Source organism: Aegilops tauschii, chromosome 2, assembly GCF_002575655.3.
Source record: "Aegilops tauschii subsp. strangulata cultivar AL8/78 chromosome 2, Aet v6.0, whole genome shotgun sequence".
NCBI lineage: Eukaryota > Viridiplantae > Streptophyta > Magnoliopsida > Poales > Poaceae > Aegilops > Aegilops tauschii.
The window spans coordinates 648,568,547-648,575,493 of record NC_053036.3 but is presented as its reverse complement, the minus strand read 5'-3'; positions in this window follow the sequence as shown (position 1 = coordinate 648,575,493).

Genomic DNA, 6,947 nt, shown 5'->3' with positions numbered 1-6,947 from the left:
GAACCCCTCCGGTGGTCCCGGTACAATACCGGTATACCCCCGAATATTACCGGTGACCGTATGGTGACTTCCCATATATAAATCTTTACCTCCGGACCATTCCGGAACTCCTCGTGACGTCCGGGATCTCATTCGGGACTCCGAACAACATTCGGTAATCACATACAAACCTTCCTTATAACCCTAGCGTCATCGAACCTTAAGTGTGTAGACCCTACGGGTTCGGGAATCATGCAGACATGACCGAGACACCTCTCTAGCCAATAACCAACAGCGGGATCTGGATACCCATGTTGGCTCCCACATGTTCCACGATGATCTCATCGGATGAAGCACGATGTCGAGGATTCAAGCAATCCCGTATACAATTCCCTTTGTCAATCGGTACTTTACTTGCCCGAGATTCGATCGTCGGTACCCCAATACCTCGTTCAATCTCGTTACCGGCAAGTCACTTTACTCGTTCCATAATGCATGATCCCGTGACTAACTACTTAGTCACATTGAGCTCATTATGATGATGCAGTACCGAGTGGGCCCAGAGATACCTCTCCATCATACGGAGTGACAAATCCCAGTCTCGATCCGAGCCAACCCAACAGACACTTTCGGAGATACCTGTAGTGCACCTTTATAGCCACCCAGTTACGTTGTGACGTTTGGTACACCCAAAGCATTCCTACGGTATCCGGGAGTTCCACGATCTCATGGTCTAAGGAAATGATACTTGACATTAGAAAAGCTTTAGCAAACGAACTACACGATCTAGTGCTATGCTTAGGATTGGGTCTTGTCCATCACATCATTCTCCTAATGATGTGATCCCGTTATCAATGACATCCAATGTCCATGGTCAGGAAACCGTAACCATCTATTGATCAACGAGCTAGTCAACTAGAGGCTCACTAGGGACATGTTATGGTCTATGTATTCACACATGTATTACGATTTCCGGATAACACAATTAAAGCATGAACAATAGACAATTATCATGAACAAGGAAATATAATAATAACCATTTTATTATTGCCTCTAGGGCATATTTCCAACAGTCTCCCACTTGCACTAGAGTCAATAATCTAGTTACATTGTGATGAATCGTACACCCATAGAGTTCTGGTGTTGATCATGTTTCGCTCGTGGAAGAGGTTTAGTCAACGGATCTGCGACATTCAAATCCGTATGCACTTTACAAATATCTATGTCTCCATTTTGAACATTTTCACGAATGGAGTTGAAGCGACGCTTCATGTGCCTGGTCTTCTTGTGAAACCTGGGCTCCTTGGCAAGGGCAATAGCTCCAGTGTTGTCACAGAAGAGAGTCATCGGCCCCGATGCATTGGGAATAACTCCTAGGTCGGCAATGAACTCCTTCATCCAGATTGCTTCATGTGATGCCTCCGAGGCTGCCATGTACTCTGCTTCACATGTAGATCCCGCCACGACGCTTTGCTTGCAACTGCACCAGCTGACTGCCCCACCATTCAAAATGTACACGTATCCGGTTTGTGACTTAGAGTCATCCAGATCTGTGTCGAAGCTTGCATCGACGTAACCCTTTACGACGAGCTCTTCGTCACCTCCATAAACGAGAAACATATCCTCAGTCCTTTTCAGGTACTTCAGGATGTTCTTGACCGCTATCCAGTGTTCCATGCTGGGATTACTTTGGTACCTTCCTACCAAACTTACGGCAAGGTTTACATCAGGTCTGGTACACAGCATGGCATACATAATAGACCCTATGGCCGAGGCATAGGGGACGACACCCATCTTTTCTCTATCTTCTGCCGTGGTCGGGCATTGAGCCGTGCTCAATCTCACACCTTGCAATACAGGCAAGAACCCCTTCTTGGACTGATCCATATTGAACTTCTTCAATATCTTGTCAAGGTATGTGCTTTGTGAAAGACCTATGAGGCGTCTCGATCTATCTCTATAGATCTTGATGCCTAATATGTAAGCAGCTTCTCCAAGGTCCTTCATTGAAAAACACTTATTCAAGTAGGCCTTTATACTTTCCAAGAATTCTATATCATTTCCCATCAATAGTATGTCATCCACATATAATATGAGAAATGCTACAGAGCTCCCACTCACTTTCTTGTAAACACAGGCTTCTCCGTAAGTCTGTGTAAACCCAAACGCTTTGATCATCTCATCAAAGCGAATGTTCCAACTCCGAGATGCCTGCACCAGCCCATAGATTGAGCGCTGGAGCTTGCATACTTTGTCAGCATTCTTAGGATCGACAAAACCTTCTGACTGCATCATATACAATTCTTCCTTAAGGAAGCCGTTAAGGAATGCCGTTTTGACGTCCATTTGCCATATTTCATAATCGTAGAATGCGGCAATTGCTAACATGATTCGGACGGACTTTAGCTTCGCTACGGGTGAGAAGGTCTCATTGTAGTCAACTCCTTGAACTTGTCGATAACCCTTAGCGACAAGTCGAGCTTTATAGATGGTAACATTTCCATCCGCGTCCGTCTTCTTCTTAAAGATCCATTTATTTTCTATCGCTCGCCGATCATCGGGCAAGTCTGTCAAAGTCCATACTTTGTTTTCATACATGGATCCTATCTCGGATTGCATGGCTTCAAGCCATTTGTTAGAATCTGGACCCGCCATTGCTTCTTCATAGTTCGAAGGTTCACCGTTGTCCAACAACATGATTTCCAGGACAGGGTTGCCGTACCACTCTGGTGTGGAACGTGTCCTTGTGGACCTACGAAGTTCAGTGGTAACTTGATCATGATCGTCATCATTAACTTCCTCTCTAGTCGGTGCAGGCACCACAGAAACATTTTCTTGTGCTGCGCTACTTTCTGGTTCCAGAGGGGTCATCTCATCAAGTTCCACTTTCCTCCCACTTACTTCTTTCGAGAGAAACTCTTTCTCCAGAAAGGACCCGTTCTTGGCAACGAAGATCTTGCCTTCGGATCTGAGGTAGAAGGTATACACAATGGTTTCCTTAGGGTATCCTATGAAGACGCATTTTTCCGACTTGGGTTCGAGCTTTTCAGGTTGAAGTTTCTTGACATAAGAATCACATCCCCAAACTTTAAGAAACGACAGCTTAGGTTTCTTTCCAAACCATAATTCATACGGTGTCGTCTCAATGGATTTCGACGGAGCCCTATTTAAAGTGAATGCGGCAGTCTCTAAAGCATAACCCCAGAATGATAGCGGTAGATCGGTAAGAGACATCATAGATCGCACCATATCCAATAGAGTGCGATTACGATGTTCGGACACACCATTACGCTGAGGTGTTCCAAGCGGGGTGAGTTGTGAAACAATTCCACATTTCCTTAAGTGTGTGCCAAATTCGTGACTCAAATATTCCCCTCCACGATCTGATCATAAGAACTTTATTTTCCTGTCACGTTGATTCTCAACCTCACTCTGAAATTCCTTGAACTTTTCAAAGGTCTCAGACTTTCGTTTCATTAAGTAAACATACCCATATCTACTCAAGTCATCAGTGAGGGTGAGAACATAACGATAGCCACCGCGAGCCTCAACGCTCATTGGACCGCACACATCAGTATGTATGATTTCCAATAAGTTGGTTGCTCGCTCCATTGTTCCGGAGAACGGAGTCTTGGTCATTTTTCCCATGAGGCATGGTTCGCACGTGTCAAATGATTCATAATCAAGAGACTCCAAAAGTCCATCTGCATGGAGTTTCTTCATGCGTTTGACACCAATGTGACCAAGGCGGCAGTGCCACAAGTATGTGGGACTATCATTATCAACCTTACATTTCTTGGCATTCACACTATGAATATGTGTAACATCACGTTCGAGATTCATTAAGAATAAACCATTGACCAGCGGGGCATGACCATAAAACATATCTCTCATATAAATAGAACAGCCATTATTCTCGGATTTAAATGAGTAGCCATCTCGCATTAAACGAGATCCAGATACAATGTTCATGCTCAAAGCTGGCACTAAATAACAATTATTGAGGTTTAAAACTAATCCCGTAGGTAAATGTAGATGTAGCGTGCCGACGGCGATCACATCGACCTTGGAACCATTTCCGACGCGCATCGTCACCTCGTCCTTTGCCGGTCTCCGCTTATTCCGCAGCTCCTGCTTTGAGTTACAAATATGAGCAACCGCACCGGTATCAAATACCTAGGAGCTACTACGAGCGCTGGTTATGTACACATCAATAACATGTATATCACATATACCTTTGGTATTGCCGGCCTTCTTATCCGCTAAGTACTTGGGGCAGTTCCGCTTCTAGTGACCGTTTCCCTTGCAATAAAACACTAGTAGGAAAAGGGGCTTTTACCCCGGTTCATAAGGGCCTTTAGTCCCGGTTCTGGAACCGGGACTAAAGGGTCGTTACTAATGCCCTAGCCCTTTAGTCCCGGTTCTTACACGAACCGGAACTAAAGGCCGTCCACGTGGCCGGTGCGGGGAGCCCAGGCAGGAGGGCCTTTGGTCCCGGTTGGTGCCACCAACCGGGACCAATAGGCATCCACGCGTCAGCACCTGGCAGGAGCTGAGGTTTTTGTTTTTTTTTGAAAGGGGGGGGGGGGGGTTTGGGGGTTTTGGGGGGTTAATTTAGGTTGTTATTAGGTAGCTATTAGAGAGAAGTGTCCTCTCTTATATCTCCGTGTTTGGTTTACCAACGCTACGTACTGCTATGCCTAAACATGGCTTAGATTGAAGTGAAGGCAACATGTGGTGCATGTCGAAAGTAATACTAATCCGGACTTGATCAAGTTTGGATTGTACTACTTTCGACACGCACCACATGCATGTTGCCTTCACTTCAATCCAATCCATGTTCATTTCACCCGCTGATATATAATAACTCTTCATGCGCGCATCATGCATCATCATATATAATAACAAGTCCTACTAATCATCATCATACAACTTCTACTCGTTATTAATAACAAGTCATACGATCATCATCCTCACAGTCATCGAACCAACCCTACTTAATTGTTCTTAGCACATGATCATCAGTATTAGGTAGGACCGAAATACCCTCTTTAAGGTAAAATAGCATAAAACAATATAGACCCTGACTCTCCATTATGGAGAATGGAGATCATCCTGTCTCCAATTCTTGCGCCTCACTTCCTTTTGCTTCCAAGAACCTCCTTGCGTCTGTCCATACATTTTTTCCATTCTTTGATTTGCATGTCCCCACTTCTTTTAGAAATCCGGTATGGACAGTTGAGATTCGTAGGATGACCTGGTTGTATATTCAAAACATCAAGCCTACCATTCTGATACATCAAATGAGGCACACAATCCTCTGGGATTATCTGTTGAAAAACATAGTAATAACTTCATAGTTAGCAATGATAATGTACTAGTTTTAGAACTATGCAAAATATGCACGGATGTCGTAATAGTAAGAAATCTTACCAGGGTATCTCCATAGTAGTTACCGTAGTTCAACACGTGCACTAGTGGCACGTATTGACCATAATGTTGAGGAGTTTGATTGTAATTCTCAATATCAGTACAAAATCCGACCAGATGAGTTTTCTCCTTATAAGTTAACTCAGAGCCATCGGTGTAGTAGGTTCTGTCTACCATGTTCCGCACATTGTTTGAACAATCAAAATAAGCTGTCAATGAAAATAAGTTGTCAACTATTTTCAAATGAAAATATAAATTAGCTAATAACTATGTTTGAGAAACTCACATAGCGGTAGAATTGGAGGCGTATCAACAAGGACCCAAATGTCCATATTGTCTTGCTCGATGTCAGGATCACCAAAGATCCATGGTGACAAGCATACCCTCATCAAAACCATACATCTTGCAAAATGCTTCCCAATTTTTGCAACCAAAATGGGTTACGCTCTCAGAATTATACAGCTTTACTTCAAAATCTATATCATGATGGGTCCTTAGGTGAATTTTCTTTGTTTCCATACTTTCATGGTCTTCAAAACCCATCCTCTCCAAGACGTAGCGTCTTGCATGGCATGGGATAAGCTAGCCGAATTGTAAAAGATGAAAAGTACACGTTGAAATAGTTGAAGTCGTGCTTAATTACGAAAAAATAACACTTGTCGTCGTTGCGTACCGTTTCAACATCGAACGTCTCCTCCAGCTTAATACTGAAGCGCCGATCTTCGTCCAGGTGAGGCCTGTCGCACTGACCTCGGTCGTCGTGGCACCAGTCGCACTCCCCCGGGAGACTTTCGTCGTCCGAGTACGACATTTCCTATGTTCATAATTCAAATATTAAGCATCTACAATTAAATATATGTACTAAAAAACCTAAGTTAGATCATTATTATTCATCACGGGTTGACTATCGGTTTGTCGAGTCTTTTCTTCAAAACTCTCAGCTCACGTGGTGTATACATTCGACCGTTGGTGATGGTCGCTCCTCCCTTTGTCCCCGTGTGCATTACACCAAAATGTCTAGCTAGCACACGGGAACAAAGGAGAAGCGACCCCCACGACAACAGTCGGGATTCTTCGTCCTCTCATATATATATGGTGGAACTCTCCCTCACTGATTCCTCTCTGACATTTGCGACCGTCAGTGATGGTAGCTCCTCCTTTCGTTCTCGAGTGCATTACACCAAATTGTCTAGCACACGGGAACGAAGGAGAAGCTACCCCCACGACAACAGTCGGGATTCTTCGTCCTCTCATATATGGTGGAGACTCGACAGACTTACAGTCTACCCGAAATATCATTTAATTATCTTTCTAAAAGAGGATTTGGCTGGTCTCACCTCGATGTCGGAGGGGGCGGTGACGGGGACGACGGCGGGGATGATGGAGGGGCCGGGGGCTCCTAGATTTCTGCGAAAACAAAAACCCTATAAGCTATCAACTAATCATAGTGCTCTCCAATTTTAGCATTCAAAGTAGGATCGGAGTAGTTTTCCACTTTGAGCATTCAATAAGCAAAATCAAATCACAAAATAAAGTAG